At 30.7% G+C, this 16,446-nt stretch overlaps 14 non-coding genes across 14 annotated transcripts; all 14 read right to left on the bottom strand.

Moving 5' to 3' along the window:
- Positions 1-597: 597 nt before the first annotated feature.
- On the bottom strand, positions 598-679 carry TRNAS-GCU. The gene has a single exon. It is a non-coding gene; the product is annotated as a tRNA-Ser (tRNA).
- A 771-nt stretch (positions 680-1,450) lies between these two features.
- Positions 1,451-1,532, bottom strand: TRNAS-GCU. Its single transcript has one exon. It is a non-coding gene; the product is annotated as a tRNA-Ser (tRNA).
- Positions 1,533-2,308: 776 nt separating this feature from the next.
- Positions 2,309-2,390, bottom strand: TRNAN-GUU. Its single transcript has one exon. It is a non-coding gene; the product is annotated as a tRNA-Asn (tRNA).
- A 2,468-nt stretch (positions 2,391-4,858) lies between these two features.
- TRNAS-ACU lies at positions 4,859-4,940 on the bottom strand. The gene has a single exon. It is a non-coding gene; the product is annotated as a tRNA-Ser (tRNA).
- Positions 4,941-5,706: 766 nt separating this feature from the next.
- On the bottom strand, positions 5,707-5,788 carry TRNAS-GCU. The gene has a single exon. It is a non-coding gene; the product is annotated as a tRNA-Ser (tRNA).
- Positions 5,789-6,560: 772 nt separating this feature from the next.
- Positions 6,561-6,642, bottom strand: TRNAS-GCU. The gene has a single exon. It is a non-coding gene; the product is annotated as a tRNA-Ser (tRNA).
- A 776-nt stretch (positions 6,643-7,418) lies between these two features.
- TRNAN-GUU lies at positions 7,419-7,500 on the bottom strand. The gene has a single exon. It is a non-coding gene; the product is annotated as a tRNA-Asn (tRNA).
- Positions 7,501-9,967: 2,467 nt separating this feature from the next.
- On the bottom strand, positions 9,968-10,049 carry TRNAS-ACU. Its single transcript has one exon. It is a non-coding gene; the product is annotated as a tRNA-Ser (tRNA).
- Positions 10,050-10,816: 767 nt separating this feature from the next.
- Positions 10,817-10,898, bottom strand: TRNAS-GCU. Its single transcript has one exon. It is a non-coding gene; the product is annotated as a tRNA-Ser (tRNA).
- Positions 10,899-11,669: 771 nt separating this feature from the next.
- TRNAS-GCU lies at positions 11,670-11,751 on the bottom strand. Its single transcript has one exon. It is a non-coding gene; the product is annotated as a tRNA-Ser (tRNA).
- Positions 11,752-12,527: 776 nt separating this feature from the next.
- Positions 12,528-12,609, bottom strand: TRNAN-GUU. The gene has a single exon. It is a non-coding gene; the product is annotated as a tRNA-Asn (tRNA).
- A 1,996-nt stretch (positions 12,610-14,605) lies between these two features.
- Positions 14,606-14,687, bottom strand: TRNAS-GCU. The gene has a single exon. It is a non-coding gene; the product is annotated as a tRNA-Ser (tRNA).
- A 771-nt stretch (positions 14,688-15,458) lies between these two features.
- On the bottom strand, positions 15,459-15,540 carry TRNAS-GCU. The gene has a single exon. It is a non-coding gene; the product is annotated as a tRNA-Ser (tRNA).
- Positions 15,541-16,313: 773 nt separating this feature from the next.
- Positions 16,314-16,395, bottom strand: TRNAS-ACU. The gene has a single exon. It is a non-coding gene; the product is annotated as a tRNA-Ser (tRNA).
- Between the last annotated feature and the right edge of the window lie 51 nt (positions 16,396-16,446).

Here is a 16,446-nt window from a genome sequence, read left to right as displayed (position 1 = left end):
ATGCCACTAAAAAGTCCACAACATCATTAACTGGTTAAAGAGTTAATGTACATCAATCAAATGTTTAAAACGAACTTCAATATTTTAAAATAGTTACAATATTTTTTTATTTTTTTTTTTGGAATTAACCAAAGAAAATTGCATTGTTTCAAATAATTTAAAATTTACTTTTATCGTTGCTTGAGAGATTTGGACTCTCGTTGGGAAAACGCATGTACTTAGCAGGCACACGCCCTAACCACTCGGCTAAAAAACTTGTTTGTTCTTTTATGGTAGAAAAATCGAAACGGATCATTATTTTTTTTTAGTTTTTTTTTTCTACAAATTACTCTGTTTCAATGTAATATTTGTTTATAACTACTTCCTCAACCTACTAAATCACGAAGAATCAATATTTCCCAAATGGGGATCAATCCCATGACCTCCTATATCGGAGAGCTACTTCATGCCGCTAAAAGGACCACGAGATCACTTACAGGTTAAAGAGTTCATATCCTACAATTAAAAATATAAAACGAATTTCATTATTTCAAAATAGTTTTTGTATTAACCAAAGAAAATTGCATTGTTTCAAATAATTAAAAAATTTACTTCTATCGTTGCCTGAGAGATTCGAACTCTCGCGGGGAAACCCCATGTACTTAGCAGGCATACGTGTTAACCACTCGGCCAAAGCAACGTGCATGTTTTTTTATTGTATATGAAAAAAACGGATTAGTATCTTTTTTAGAGATTTTTTCCAACAACTTACTTTGATACAATGTAATATTTGTTTTTAAGTACTTTCTCAACCTACAGAATCACAAAGACTCTCAAACTCATGACGTCCCATTTAGGAGAGCCACTACATGCCACTAAAATGTCCACAGGATCATTTGCTGGTTAAAGAGTTAATGTACTTTAATTAAAAGTTTAAAACGAACTTCAATATTTTAAAATAGTTACAAGATTTTATTTTTTATTTTTTGGAATTAACCAAAGAAAATTGCATGGTTTCAAATAATATAAAATTTACTTTTATCGTTGCTTGAGAGATTTGGACTCTCGTTGGGAAACGCATTTACTTAACAGGCACAAGCCCTTATCACTCGGCTAAAACAACTTGTGTGTTCTTTTATGGTCGAAAAATCGAAACGGATTGTTATTTTTATTTCAGTTTTTTTTTTTTTGCTACAAACTACTATGTTACAATGTAATATTTGTTTATAACTACTTCACTCAACCTACTAAATCACAAAGAATCAATATTTCCCAAATCGGGCTCAATCCCATGACCTCCTATACAGGAGAGCTACTTCATGCCGCTTAAAAGACCACAAGATCATTTACTGGTTAAAGATTTCATATCCTACTATTAAAAATTTAAAACGAATTTCATTATTTCAAAATAGTTTTTTTATTAACCAAAGAAAATTGCATTGTTTCAAATAATTAAAAAATTTACTCCTATCGTTGCTAGAGAGATTCAAACTCTCGCGTGGAAACCCCATGTACTTAGCAGGCACACGCCTTAACCACTCTGCCAAAGCAACATGTGTGTTATTTTATTGTATATGAAAAAAACGGATTACTATCTTTTTTAGAGCTTTTTTTTTTCCTACAACTTACTTTGATACAATGTAATATTTGTTTATAAGTACTTTCTCAACATATTGAATCACAAAGACTCTCAAACTCATGACGTCCTATTTAGGAGAGCCACTTCATGCCACTAAAAAGTCCACAACATCATTAACTGGTTAAAGAGTTATTGTACTTCAATTAAAAGTTTAAAACGAACTTCAATATTTTAAAATAGTTACAATATGTTTTTTATTTTTTTTTTTGGAATTAACCAAAGAAAATTGCATTGTTTCAAATAATATAAAATTTACTTTTATCGTTGCTTGAGAGATTTGGACTCTCGTTGGGAAAACGCATGTACTTAGCAGGCACACGCCCTAACCACTCGGCTAAAAAAACTTGTGTGTTCTTTTATGGTAGAAAAATCGAAACCGATCATTATTTTTTTTTTTTAGTTTTTTTTTTTCTACAAATTACTCTGTTTCAATGTAATATTTGTTTATAACTACATCCTCAACCTACTAAATCACAAAGAATCAATATTTCCCAAATGGGGCTCAATCCCATGACCTCCTATATGGGAGAGCTACTTCATGCCGCTAAAAAGACCACATGATCATTTACTGGTTAAAGAGTTCCTATCCTACAATTAAAAATTTTAAACGAATTTCATAATATCAAAATAGTTTTTGTATTAACCAAAGAAAATTGCATTGTTTCAAATAATTAAAAAATTTACATCTATCGTTGCTTGAGAGATTCAAACTCTCGCGGGGAAACCCCATGTACTTAACAGGCACACGCCTTAACCACTTGACCAAAGCAACATGTGAGGTATTTTATTGTATATGAAAAAAATGGATTACGTTCTTCTTAAGATATTTTTTCCAACAACTTACTTTGATACAATGTAATATTTGTTTTTAAGAACTTTCTCAACCTACTGAATCACAAAGACTCTCAAACTCATGACGTTCTATTTAGGAGAGCCACTTCATGCCACTAAAATGTCCACAAGATCATTAACTGGTTAAAGAGTTAATGTACTTCAATCAAAAGTTTAAAACGAACTTCAATATTTTAAAATAGTTACAATAATTTTTTTAATTTTATTTTTTGGAATTAACCTAAGAAAATTGCATTGTTTCAAATAATTTAAAATTTACTTTTATCGTTGCTTGAGAGATTTGGACTCTCGTTGGGAAAACGCATGTACTTAGCAGGCACACGCCCTAATCACTCGGCTAAAAAAACTTGTGTGTTCTTTTATGGTAGAAAAATCGAAACGGATCATTATTTTTTTTTAGCTTTTTTTTTTTTCTACAAATTACTCTGTTCCAATGTAATATTTGTTTATAACTTCTTCCTCAACCTACTAAATCAGAAAGAATCAATATTTTCCAAATGGGGCTCAATCCCATGACCTCCTATATCGGAGAGCTACTTCATGACGCAAAAAAGACCTCAAGATCATTTACTGCTTAAAGAGTTCATATCCTACAATTAAAAATTTAAAATGAATTTCATTATTTCAAAATAGATTTTGTATTAACCATAGAAAATTGCATTGTTTCAATTAATTAAAAAATTTACTTTTATCGTTGCCTGAGAGATTTGAACTCTCGCGTGGAAACCCCATGCACGTAGCAGGCACACGCATTAACCACTCGACCAAAGAAACATGTGTATTATTTTATTGTATATGAAAAAAACGGATTACTATCTTTTTAAGAGATTTTTTCCAACAACTTACTTTGATACAATGTAATATTTGTTTTTAAATACTTTCTCAACCTACTGAATCACAAAGACTCTCAAACTCATGACGTCCTATTTAGGAGAGCCACTACATGCCACTAAAAAGTGCACAAGATCATTTACTGGTTAATGAGTTAATGTACTTCGATAAAAAGTTTAAAACGAACTTAAATATTTTAAAATAGTTACAAGATTTTATTTTTTATTTTTTGGAATTAACCAAAGAAAATTGCAATTTTCAAATAATTTAAAATTTACTTTTATCGTTGCTTGAGAGATTTGGACTCTCGTTGGGAAAACACATGTACTTAGTAGGCACACGCACTAACCACTCGGCTAAAAAAACTTGTGTGTTCTTTTATGGTTGAAAAATCGAAATGGATCATTATTTTTTTTAAGTTTTTTTTTTCTACAAATTACTCTGTTTCAATGTAATATTTGTTTATAACTACTTCCTCAACCTACTAAATCACAAAGAATCAATATTTCCCAAATGGTGCTCAATCCCATGACCTCCTATATCGGAGAGCTACATCATGCCGCTAAAAAGACCACAAGTTCATTTACTGGTTAAAGAGTTCATATCCTACAATTAAAAATTTAAACGAATTTCATTATTTCAAAATAGTTTTTGTATTAACCAAAGAAAATTGCATAGTTTCAAATAATTAAAAAATTTATTTCTATCGTTGCCTAAGAGATTCGAACTCTCACGGGGAAACCCCATGTACATAGTAGCCACACGCCTTAACGACTCAGCCAAAGCAACATGTGTGCTATTTTATTGTATATGAAAAAATGGATTACTATCTTTTTAAGAGATTTTTTCCAACAACTTACTTTGATACAATGTAATATTTGTTTTTAAGAACTTTCTCAACCTACTGAATCACAAAGACTCTTAAACTCATGACGTCCTATTTAGGAGAGCCACTTCATGCCACTAAAAAGTCCACAACATCATTAACTGGTTAAAGAGTTAATGTACATCAATCAAATGTTTAAAACAAACTTCAATATTTTAAAATAGTTACAATATTTTTTTATTTTTTTTTTTTGGAATTAACCAAAGAAAATTGCATTGTTTCAAATAATTTAAAATTTACTTTTATCGTTGCTTGAGAGATTTGGACTCTCGTTGGGAAAACGCATGTACTTAGCAAGCACACGCCCTAACCACTCGGCTAAAAAAACTTGTTTGTTCTTTTATGGTAGAAAAATCGAAACGGATCATTATTTTTTTTTAGTTTTTTTTTTTTTACAAATTACTCTGTTTCAGTGTAATATTTGTTTATAACTACTTCCTCAACCTGCTAAATCACAAAGAATCAATATTTCCCAAATGGGGCTCAATCCCATGACCTCCTATATCGGAGAGCTACTTCATGCCGCTAAAAGGACCACAAGATCACTTACTGGTTAAAGAGTTCATATCCTACAATTAAAAATATAAAACGAATTTCATTATTTCAAAATAGTTTTTGTATTAACCAAAGAAAATTGCATTGTTTCAAAAAATTTAAAAATTTACTTCTATCGTTACCTAAGAGATTCGAACTCTCGCGGGGAAACCCCATGTACTTAGTAGCCACACGCCTTAACCACTCGGCCAAAGCAACATGTGTGCTATTTTATTGTATATGAAAAAATGGATTACTATCTTTTTAAGAGATTTTTTCCAACAACTTACTTTGATACAATGTAATATTTGTTTTTCAGAACTTTCTCAACCTACTGAATCACAAAGACTCTTAAACTCATGACGTCCTATTTAGGAGAGCCACTTCATGCCACTAAAAAGTCCACAACATCATTAACTGGTTAAAGAGTTAATGTACATCAATCAAATGTTTAAAACGAACTTCAATATTTTAAAATAGTTACAATATTTTTTTATTTTTTTTTTTGGAATTAACCAAAGAAAATTGCATTGTTTCAAATAATTTAAAATTTACTTTTATCGTTGCTTGAGAGATTTGGACTCTCGTTGGGAAAACGCATGTACTTAGCAGGCACACGCCCTAACCACTCGGCTAAAAAACTTGTTTGTTCTTTTATGGTAGAAAAATCGAAACGGATCATTATTTTTTTTTAGTTTTTTTTTTTCTACAAATTACTCTGTTTCAATGTAATATTTGTTTATAACTACTTCCTCAACCTACTAAATCACAAAGAATCAATATTTCCCAAATGGGGATCAATCCCATGACCTCCTATATCGGAGAGCTACTTCATGCCGCTAAAAGGACCACGAGATCACTTACAGGTTAAAGAGTTCATATCCTACAATTAAAAATATAAAACGAATTTCATTATTTCAAAATAGTTTTTGTATTAACCAAAGAAAATTGCATTGTTTCAAATAATTAAAAAATTTACTTCTATCGTTGCCTGAGAGATTCGAACTCTCGCGGGGAAACCCCATGTACTTAGCAGGCATACGTGTTAACCACTCGGCCAAAGCAACGTGCATGTTTTTTTATTGTATATGAAAAAAACGGATTAGTATCTTTTTTAGAGATTTTTTCCAACAACTTACTTTGATACAATGTAATATTTGTTTTTAAGTACTTTCTCAACCTACAGAATCACAAAGACTCTCAAACTCATGACGTCCCATTTAGGAGAGCCACTACATGCCACTAAAATGTCCACAGGATCATTTGCTGGTTAAAGAGTTAATGTACTTTAATTAAAAGTTTAAAACGAACTTCAATATTTTAAAATAGTTACAAGATTTTATTTTTTATTTTTTGGAATTAACCAAAGAAAATTGCATGGTTTCAAATAATATAAAATTTACTTTTATCGTTGCTTGAGAGATTTGGACTCTCGTTGGGAAACGCATTTACTTAACAGGCACAAGCCCTTATCACTCGGCTAAAACAACTTGTGTGTTCTTTTATGGTCGAAAAATCGAAACGGATTGTTATTTTTATTTCAGTTTTTTTTTTTTTTGCTACAAACTACTATGTTACAATGTAATATTTGTTTATAACTACTTCACTCAACCTACTAAATCACAAAGAATCAATATTTCCCAAATCGGGCTCAATCCCATGACCTCCTATACAGGAGAGCTACTTCATGCCGCTTAAAAGACCACAAGATCATTTACTGGTTAAAGATTTCATATCCTACTATTAAAAATTTAAAACGAATTTCATTATTTCAAAATAGTTTTTTTATTAACCAAAGAAAATTGCATTGTTTCAAATAATTAAAAAATTTACTCCTATCGTTGCTAGAGAGATTCAAACTCTCGCGTGGAAACCCCATGTACTTAGCAGGCACACGCCTTAACCACTCTGCCAAAGCAACATGTGTGTTATTTTATTGTATATGAAAAAAACGGATTACTATCTTTTTTAGAGCTTTTTTTTTTCCTACAACTTACTTTGATACAATGTAATATTTGTTTATAAGTACTTTCTCAACATATTGAATCACAAAGACTCTCAAACTCATGACGTCCTATTTAGGAGAGCCACTTCATGCCACTAAAAAGTCCACAACATCATTAACTGGTTAAAGAGTTATTGTACTTCAATTAAAAGTTTAAAACGAACTTCAATATTTTAAAATAGTTACAATATTTTTTTTATTTTTTTTTTGGAATTAACCAAAGAAAATTGCATTGTTTCAAATAATATAAAATTTACTTTTATCGTTGCTTGAGAGATTTGGACTCTCGTTGGGAAAACGCATGTACTTAGCAGGCACACGCCCTAACCACTCGGCTAAAAAAACTTGTGTGTTCTTTTATGGTAGAAAAATCGAAACCGATCATTATTTTTTTTTTTTAGTTTTTTTTTTTTCTACAAATTACTCTGTTTCAATGTAATATTTGTTTATAACTACATCCTCAACCTACTAAATCACAAAGAATCAATATTTCCCAAATGGGGCTCAATCCAATGACCTCCTATATGGGAGAGCTACTTCATGCCGCTAAAAAGACCACATGATCATTTACTGGTTAAAGAGTTCCTATCCTACAATTAAAAATTTTAAACGAATTTCATAATATCAAAATAGTTTTTGTATTAACCAAAGAAAATTGCATTGTTTCAAATAATTAAAAAATTTACATCTATCGTTGCTTGAGAGATTCAAACTCTCGCGGGGAAACCCCATGTACTTAACAGGCACACGCCTTAACCACTTGACCAAAGCAACATGTGAGGTATTTTATTGTATATGAAAAAAATGGATTACGTTCTTCTTAAGATATTTTTTCCAACAACTTACTTTGATACAATGTAATATTTGTTTTTAAGAACTTTCTCAACCTACTGAATCACAAAGACTCTCAAACTCATGACGTTCTATTTAGGAGAGCCACTTCATGCCACTAAAATGTCCACAAGATCATTAACTGGTTAAAGAGTTAATGTACTTCAATCAAAAGTTTAAAACGAACTTCAATATTTTAAAATAGTTACAATAATTTTTTTAATTTTATTTTTTGGAATTAACCTAAGAAAATTGCATTGTTTCAAATAATTTAAAATTTACTTTTATCGTTGCTTGAGAGATTTGGACTCTCGTTGGGAAAACGCATGTACTTAGCAGGCACACGCCCTAATCACTCGGCTAAAAAAACTTGTGTGTTCTTTTATGGTAGAAAAATCGAAACGGATCATTATTTTTTTTTAGCTTTTTTTTTTTTCTACAAATTACTCTGTTTCAATGTAATATTTGTTTATAACTTCTTCCTCAACCTACTAAATCAGAAAGAATCAATATTTTCCAAATGGGGCTCAATCCCATGACCTCCTATATCGGAGAGCTACTTCATGACGCAAAAAAGACCTCAAGATCATTTACTGCTTAAAGAGTTCATATCCTACAATTAAAAATTTAAAATGAATTTCATTATTTCAAAATAGATTTTGTATTAACCATAGAAAATTGCATTGTTTCAATTAATTAAAAAATTTACTTTTATCGTTGCCTGAGAGATTTGAACTCTCGCGTGGAAACCCCATGCACGTAGCAGGCACACGCATTAACCACTCGACCAAAGAAACATGTGTATTATTTTATTGTATATGAAAAAACGGATTACTATCTTTTTAAGAGATTTTTTCCAACAACTTACTTTGATACAATGTAATATTTGTTTTTAAATACTTTCTCAACCTACTGAATCACAAAGACTCTCAAACTCATGACGTCCTATTTAGGAGAGCCACTACATGCCACTAAAAAGTGCACAAGATCATTTACTGGTTAATGAGTTAATGTACTTCGATAAAAAGTTTAAAACGAACTTAAATATTTTAAAATAGTTACAAGATTTTATTTTTTATTTTTTGGAATTAACCAAAGAAAATTGCAATTTTCAAATAATTTAAAATTTACTTTTATCGTTGCTTGAGAGATTTGGACTCTCGTTGGGAAAACACATGTACTTAGTAGGCACACGCACTAACCACTCGGCTAAAAAAACTTGTGTGTTCTTTTATGGTTGAAAAATCGAAATGGATCATTATTTTTTTTAAGTTTTTTTTTTCTACAAATTACTCTGTTTCAATGTAATATTTGTTTATAACTACTTCCTCAACCTACTAAATCACAAAGAATCAATATTTCCCAAATGGTGCTCAATCCCATGACCTCCTATATCGGAGAGCTACATCATGCCGCTAAAAAGACCACAAGTTCATTTACTGGTTAAAGAGTTCATATCCTACAATTAAAAATTTAAACGAATTTCATTATTTCAAAATAGTTTTTGTATTAACCAAAGAAAATTGCATAGTTTCAAATAATTAAAAAATTTATTTCTATCGTTGCCTAAGAGATTCGAACTCTCACGGGGAAACCCCATGTACATAGTAGCCACACGCCTTAACGACTCAGCCAAAGCAACATGTGTGCTATTTTATTGTATATGAAAAAATGGATTACTATCTTTTTAAGAGATTTTTTCCAACAACTTACTTTGATACAATGTAATATTTGTTTTTAAGAACTTTCTCAACCTACTGAATCACAAAGACTCTTAAACTCATGACGTCCTATTTAGGAGAGCCACTTCATGCCACTAAAAAGTCCACAACATCATTAACTGGTTAAAGAGTTAATGTACATCAATCAAATGTTTAAAACAAACTTCAATATTTTAAAATAGTTACAATATTTTTTTATTTTTTTTTTTTGGAATTAACCAAAGAAAATTGCATTGTTTCAAATAATTTAAAATTTACTTTTATCGTTGCTTGAGAGATTTGGACTCTCGTTGGGAAAACGCATGTACTTAGCAAGCACACGCCCTAACCACTCGGCTAAAAAAACTTGTTTGTTCTTTTATGGTAGAAAAATCGAAACGGATCATTATTTTTTTTTAGTTTTTTTTTTTTTACAAATTACTCTGTTTCAGTGTAATATTTGTTTATAACTACTTCCTCAACCTGCTAAATCACAAAGAATCAATATTTCCCAAATGGGGCTCAATCCCATGACCTCCTATATCGGAGAGCTACTTCATGCCGCTAAAAGGACCACAAGATCACTTACTGGTTAAAGAGTTCATATCCTACAATTAAAAATATAAAACGAATTTCATTATTTCAAAATAGTTTTTGTATTAACCAAAGAAAATTGCATTGTTTCAAAAAATTTAAAAATTTACTTCTATCGTTACCTAAGAGATTCGAACTCTCGCGGGGAAACCCCATGTACTTAGTAGCCACACGCCTTAACCACTCGGCCAAAGCAACATGTGTGCTATTTTATTGTATATGAAAAAATGGATTACTATCTTTTTAAGAGATTTTTTCCAACAACTTACTTTGATACAATGTAATATTTGTTTTTCAGAACTTTCTCAACCTACTGAATCACAAAGACTCTTAAACTCATGACGTCCTATTTAGGAGAGCCACTTCATGCCACTAAAAAGTCCACAACATCATTAACTGGTTAAAGAGTTAATGTACATCAATCAAATGTTTAAAACGAACTTCAATATTTTAAAATAGTTACAATATTTTTTTATTTTTTTTTTTGGAATTAACCAAAGAAAATTGCATTGTTTCAAATAATTTAAAATTTACTTTTATCGTTGCTTGAGAGATTTGGACTCTCGTTGGGAAAACGCATGTACTTAGCAGGCACACGCCCTAACCACTCGGCTAAAAAACTTGTTTGTTCTTTTATGGTAGAAAAATCGAAACGGATCATTATTTTTTTTTAGTTTTTTTTTTTTCTACAAATTACTCTGTTTCAATGTAATATTTGTTTATAACTACTTCCTCAACCTACTAAATCACAAAGAATCAATATTTCCCAAATGGGGATCAATCCCATGACCTCCTATATCGGAGAGCTACTTCATGCCGCTAAAAGGACCACGAGATCACTTACAGGTTAAAGAGTTCATATCCTACAATTAAAAACATAAAACGAATTTCATTATTTCAAAATAGTTTTTGTATTAACCAAAGAAAATTGCATTGTTTCAAATAATTAAAAAATTTACTTCTATCGTTGCCTGAGAGATTCGAACTCTCGCGGGGAAACCCCATGTACTTAGCAGGCATACGTGTTAACCACTCGGCCAAAGCAACGTGCATGTTTTTTTATTGTATATGAAAAAAACGGATTAGTATCTTTTTTAGAGATTTTTTCCAACAACTTACTTTGATACAATGTAATATTTGTTTTTAAGTACTTTCTCAACCTACAGAATCACAAAGACTCTCAAACTCATGACGTCCCATTTAGGAGAGCCACTACATGCCACTAAAATGTCCACAGGATCATTTGCTGGTTAAAGAGTTAATGTACTTTAATTAAAAGTTTAAAACGAACTTCAATATTTTAAAATAGTTACAAGATTTTATTTTTTATTTTTTGGAATTAACCAAAGAAAATTGCATGGTTTCAAATAATATAAAATTTACTTTTATCGTTGCTTGAGAGATTTGGACTCTCGTTGGGAAACGCATTTACTTAACAGGCACAAGCCCTTATCACTCGGCTAAAACAACTTGTGTGTTCTTTTATGGTCGAAAAATCGAAACGGATTGTTATTTTTATTTCAGTTTTTTTTTTTTTGCTACAAACTACTATGTTACAATGTAATATTTGTTTATAACTACTTCACTCAACCTACTAAATCACAAAGAATCAATATTTCCCAAATCGGGCTCAATCCCATGACCTCCTATACAGGAGAGCTACTTCATGCCGCTTAAAAGACCACAAGATCATTTACTGGTTAAAGATTTCATATCCTACTATTAAAAATTTAAAACGAATTTCATTATTTCAAAATAGTTTTTTTATTAACCAAAGAAAATTGCATTGTTTCAAATAATTAAAAAATTTACTCCTATCGTTGCTAGAGAGATTCAAACTCTCGCGTGGAAACCCCATGTACTTAGCAGGCACACGCCTTAACCACTCTGCCAAAGCAACATGTGTGTTATTTTATTGTATATGAAAAAAACGGATTACTATCTTTTTTAGAGCTTTTTTTTTTCCTACAACTTACTTTGATACAATGTAATATTTGTTTATAAGTACTTTCTCAACATATTGAATCACAAAGACTCTCAAACTCATGACGTCCTATTTAGGAGAGCCACTTCATGCCACTAAAAAGTCCACAACATCATTAACTGGTTAAAGAGTTATTGTACTTCAATTAAAAGTTTAAAACGAACTTCAATATTTTAAAATAGTTACAATATGTTTTTTATTTTTTTTTTTGGAATTAACCAAAGAAAATTGCATTGTTTCAAATAATATAAAATTTACTTTTATCGTTGCTTGAGAGATTTGGACTCTCGTTGGGAAAACGCATGTACTTAGCAGGCACACGCCCTAACCACTCGGCTAAAAAAACTTGTGTGTTCTTTTATGGTAGAAAAATCGAAACCGATCATTATTTTTTTTTTTTAGTTTTTTTTTTTCTACAAATTACTCTGTTTCAATGTAATATTTGTTTATAACTACATCCTCAACCTACTAAATCACAAAGAATCAATATTTCCCAAATGGGGCTCAATCCCATGACCTCCTATATGGGAGAGCTACTTCATGCCGCTAAAAAGACCACATGATCATTTACTGGTTAAAGAGTTCCTATCCTACAATTAAAAATTTTAAACGAATTTCATAATATCAAAATAGTTTTTGTATTAACCAAAGAAAATTGCATTGTTTCAAATAATTAAAAAATTTACATCTATCGTTGCTTGAGAGATTCAAACTCTCGCGGGGAAACCCCATGTACTTAACAGGCACACGCCTTAACCACTTGACCAAAGCAACATGTGAGGTATTTTATTGTATATGAAAAAAATGGATTACGTTCTTCTTAAGATATTTTTTCCAACAACTTACTTTGATACAATGTAATATTTGTTTTTAAGAACTTTCTCAACCTACTGAATCACAAAGACTCTCAAACTCATGACGTTCTATTTAGGAGAGCCACTTCATGCCACTAAAATGTCCACAAGATCATTAACTGGTTAAAGAGTTAATGTACTTCAATCAAAAGTTTAAAACGAACTTCAATATTTTAAAATAGTTACAATAATTTTTTTAATTTTATTTTTTGGAATTAACCTAAGAAAATTGCATTGTTTCAAATAATTTAAAATTTACTTTTATCGTTGCTTGAGAGATTTGGACTCTCGTTGGGAAAACGCATGTACTTAGCAGGCACACGCCCTAATCACTCGGCTAAAAAAACTTGTGTGTTCTTTTATGGTAGAAAAATCGAAACGGATCATTATTTTTTTTTAGCTTTTTTTTTTTTCTACAAATTACTCTGTTTCAATGTAATATTTGTTTATAACTTCTTCCTCAACCTACTAAATCAGAAAGAATCAATATTTTCCAAATGGGGCTCAATCCCATGACCTCCTATATCGGAGAGCTACTTCATGACGCAAAAAAGACCTCAAGATCATTTACTGCTTAAAGAGTTCATATCCTACAATTAAAAATTTAAAATGAATTTCATTATTTCAAAATAGATTTTGTATTAACCATAGAAAATTGCATTGTTTCAATTAATTAAAAAATTTACTTTTATCGTTGCCTGAGAGATTTGAACTCTCGCGTGGAAACCCCATGCACGTAGCAGGCACACGCATTAACCACTCGACCAAAGAAACATGTGTATTATTTTATTGTATATGAAAAAAACGGATTACTATCTTTTTAAGAGATTTTTTCCAACAACTTACTTTGATACAATGTAATATTTGTTTTTAAATACTTTCTCAACCTACTGAATCACAAAGACTCTCAAACTCATGACGTCCTATTTAGGAGAGCCACTACATGCCACTAAAAAGTGCACAAGATCATTTACTGGTTAATGAGTTAATGTACTTCGATAAAAAGTTTAAAACGAACTTAAATATTTTAAAATAGTTACAAGATTTTATTTTTTATTTTTTGGAATTAACCAAAGAAAATTGCAATTTTCAAATAATTTAAAATTTACTTTTATCGTTGCTTGAGAGATTTGGACTCTCGTTGGGAAAACACATGTACTTAGTAGGCACACGCACTAACCACTCGGCTAAAAAAACTTGTGTGTTCTTTTATGGTTGAAAAATCGAAATGGATCATTATTTTTTTTAAGTTTTTTTTTTCTACAAATTACTCTGTTTCAATGTAATATTTGTTTATAACTACTTCCTCAACCTACTAAATCACAAAGAATCAATATTTCCCAAATGGTGCTCAATCCCATGACCTCCTATATCGGAGAGCTACATCATGCCGCTAAAAAGACCACAAGTTCATTTACTGGTTAAAGAGTTCATATCCTACAATTAAAAATTTAAACGAATTTCATTATTTCAAAATAGTTTTTGTATTAACCAAAGAAAATTGCATAGTTTCAAATAATTAAAAAATTTATTTCTATCGTTGCCTAAGAGATTCGAACTCTCACGGGGAAACCCCATGTACATAGTAGCCACACGCCTTAACGACTCAGCCAAAGCAACATGTGTGCTTTTTTTTTCTACAAATTACTCTGTTTCAATGTAATATTTGTTTATAACTACTTCCTCAACCTACTAAATCACGAAGAATCAATATTTCCCAAATGGGGATCAATCCCATGACCTCCTATATCGGAGAGCTACTTCATGCCGCTAAAAGGACCACGAGATCACTTACAGGTTAAAGAGTTCATATCCTACAATTAAAAATATAAAACGAATTTCATTATTTCAAAATAGTTTTTGTATTAACCAAAGAAAATTGCATTGTTTCAAATAATTAAAAAATTTACTTCTATCGTTGCCTGAGAGATTCGAACTCTCGCGGGGAAACCCCATGTACTTAGCAGGCATACGTGTTAACCACTCGGCCAAAGCAACGTGCATGTTTTTTTATTGTATATGAAAAAAACGGATTAGTATCTTTTTTAGAGATTTTTTCCAACAACTTACTTTGATACAATGTAATATTTGTTTTTAAGTACTTTCTCAACCTACAGAATCACAAAGACTCTCAAACTCATGACGTCCCATTTAGGAGAGCCACTACATGCCACTAAAATGTCCACAGGATCATTTGCTGGTTAAAGAGTTAATGTACTTTAATTAAAAGTTTAAAACGAACTTCAATATTTTAAAATAGTTACAAGATTTTATTTTTTATTTTTTGGAATTAACCAAAGAAAATTGCATGGTTTCAAATAATATAAAATTTACTTTTATCGTTGCTTGAGAGATTTGGACTCTCGTTGGGAAACGCATTTACTTAACAGGCACAAGCCCTTATCACTCGGCTAAAACAACTTGTGTGTTCTTTTATGGTCGAAAAATCGAAACGGATTGTTATTTTTATTTCAGTTTTTTTTTTTTTGCTACAAACTACTATGTTACAATGTAATATTTGTTTATAACTACTTCACTCAACCTACTAAATCACAAAGAATCAATATTTCCCAAATCGGGCTCAATCCCATGACCTCCTATACAGGAGAGCTACTTCATGCCGCTTAAAAGACCACAAGATCATTTACTGGTTAAAGATTTCATATCCTACTATTAAAAATTTAAAACGAATTTCATTATTTCAAAATAGTTTTTTTATTAACCAAAGAAAATTGCATTGTTTCAAATAATTAAAAAATTTACTCCTATCGTTGCTAGAGAGATTCAAACTCTCGCGTGGAAACCCCATGTACTTAGCAGGCACACGCCTTAACCACTCTGCCAAAGCAACATGTGTGTTATTTTATTGTATATGAAAAAAACGGATTACTATCTTTTTTAGAGCTTTTTTTTTTCCAACAACTTACTTTGATACAATGTAATATTTGTTTTTAAGAACTTTCTCAACCTACTGAATCACAAAGACTCTTAAACTCATGACGTCCTATTTAGGAGAGCCACTTCATGCCACTAAAAAGTCCACAACATCATTAACTGGTTAAAGAGTTAATGTACATCAATCAAATGTTTAAAACAAACTTCAATATTTTAAAATAGTTACAATATTTTTTTATTTTTTTTTTTTGGAATTAACCAAAGAAAATTGCATTGTTTCAAATAATTTAAAATTTACTTTTATCGTTGCTTGAGAGATTTGGACTCTCGTTGGGAAAACGCATGTACTTAGCAAGCACACGCCCTAACCACTCGGCTAAAAAAACTTGTTTGTTCTTTTATGGTAGAAAAATCGAAACGGATCATTATTTTTTTTTAGTTTTTTTTTTTTTACAAATTACTCTGTTTCAGTGTAATATTTGTTTATAACTACTTCCTCAACCTGCTAAATCACAAAGAATCAATATTTCCCAAATGGGGCTCAATCCCATGACCTCCTATATCGGAGAGCTACTTCATGCCGCTAAAAGGACCACAAGATCACTTACTGGTTAAAGAGTTCATATCCTACAATTAAAAATATAAAACGAATTTCATTATTTCAAAATAGTTTTTGTATTAACCAAAGAAAATTGCATTGTTTCAAAAAATTTAAAAATTTACTTCTATCGTTACCTAAGAGATTCGAACTCTCGCGGGGAAACCCCATGTACTTAGTAGCCACACGCCTTAACCACTCGGCCAAAGCAACATGTGTGCTATTTTATTGTATATGAAAAAATGGATTACTATCTTTTTAAGA

This window comes from Ipomoea nil, unplaced genomic scaffold, assembly GCF_001879475.1.
Source record: "Ipomoea nil cultivar Tokyo-kokei standard unplaced genomic scaffold, Asagao_1.1 scaffold1525, whole genome shotgun sequence".
In the NCBI taxonomy this organism is placed as follows: domain Eukaryota; kingdom Viridiplantae; phylum Streptophyta; class Magnoliopsida; order Solanales; family Convolvulaceae; genus Ipomoea; species Ipomoea nil.
This window is presented reverse-complemented; position numbering and strand designations above follow the sequence as displayed.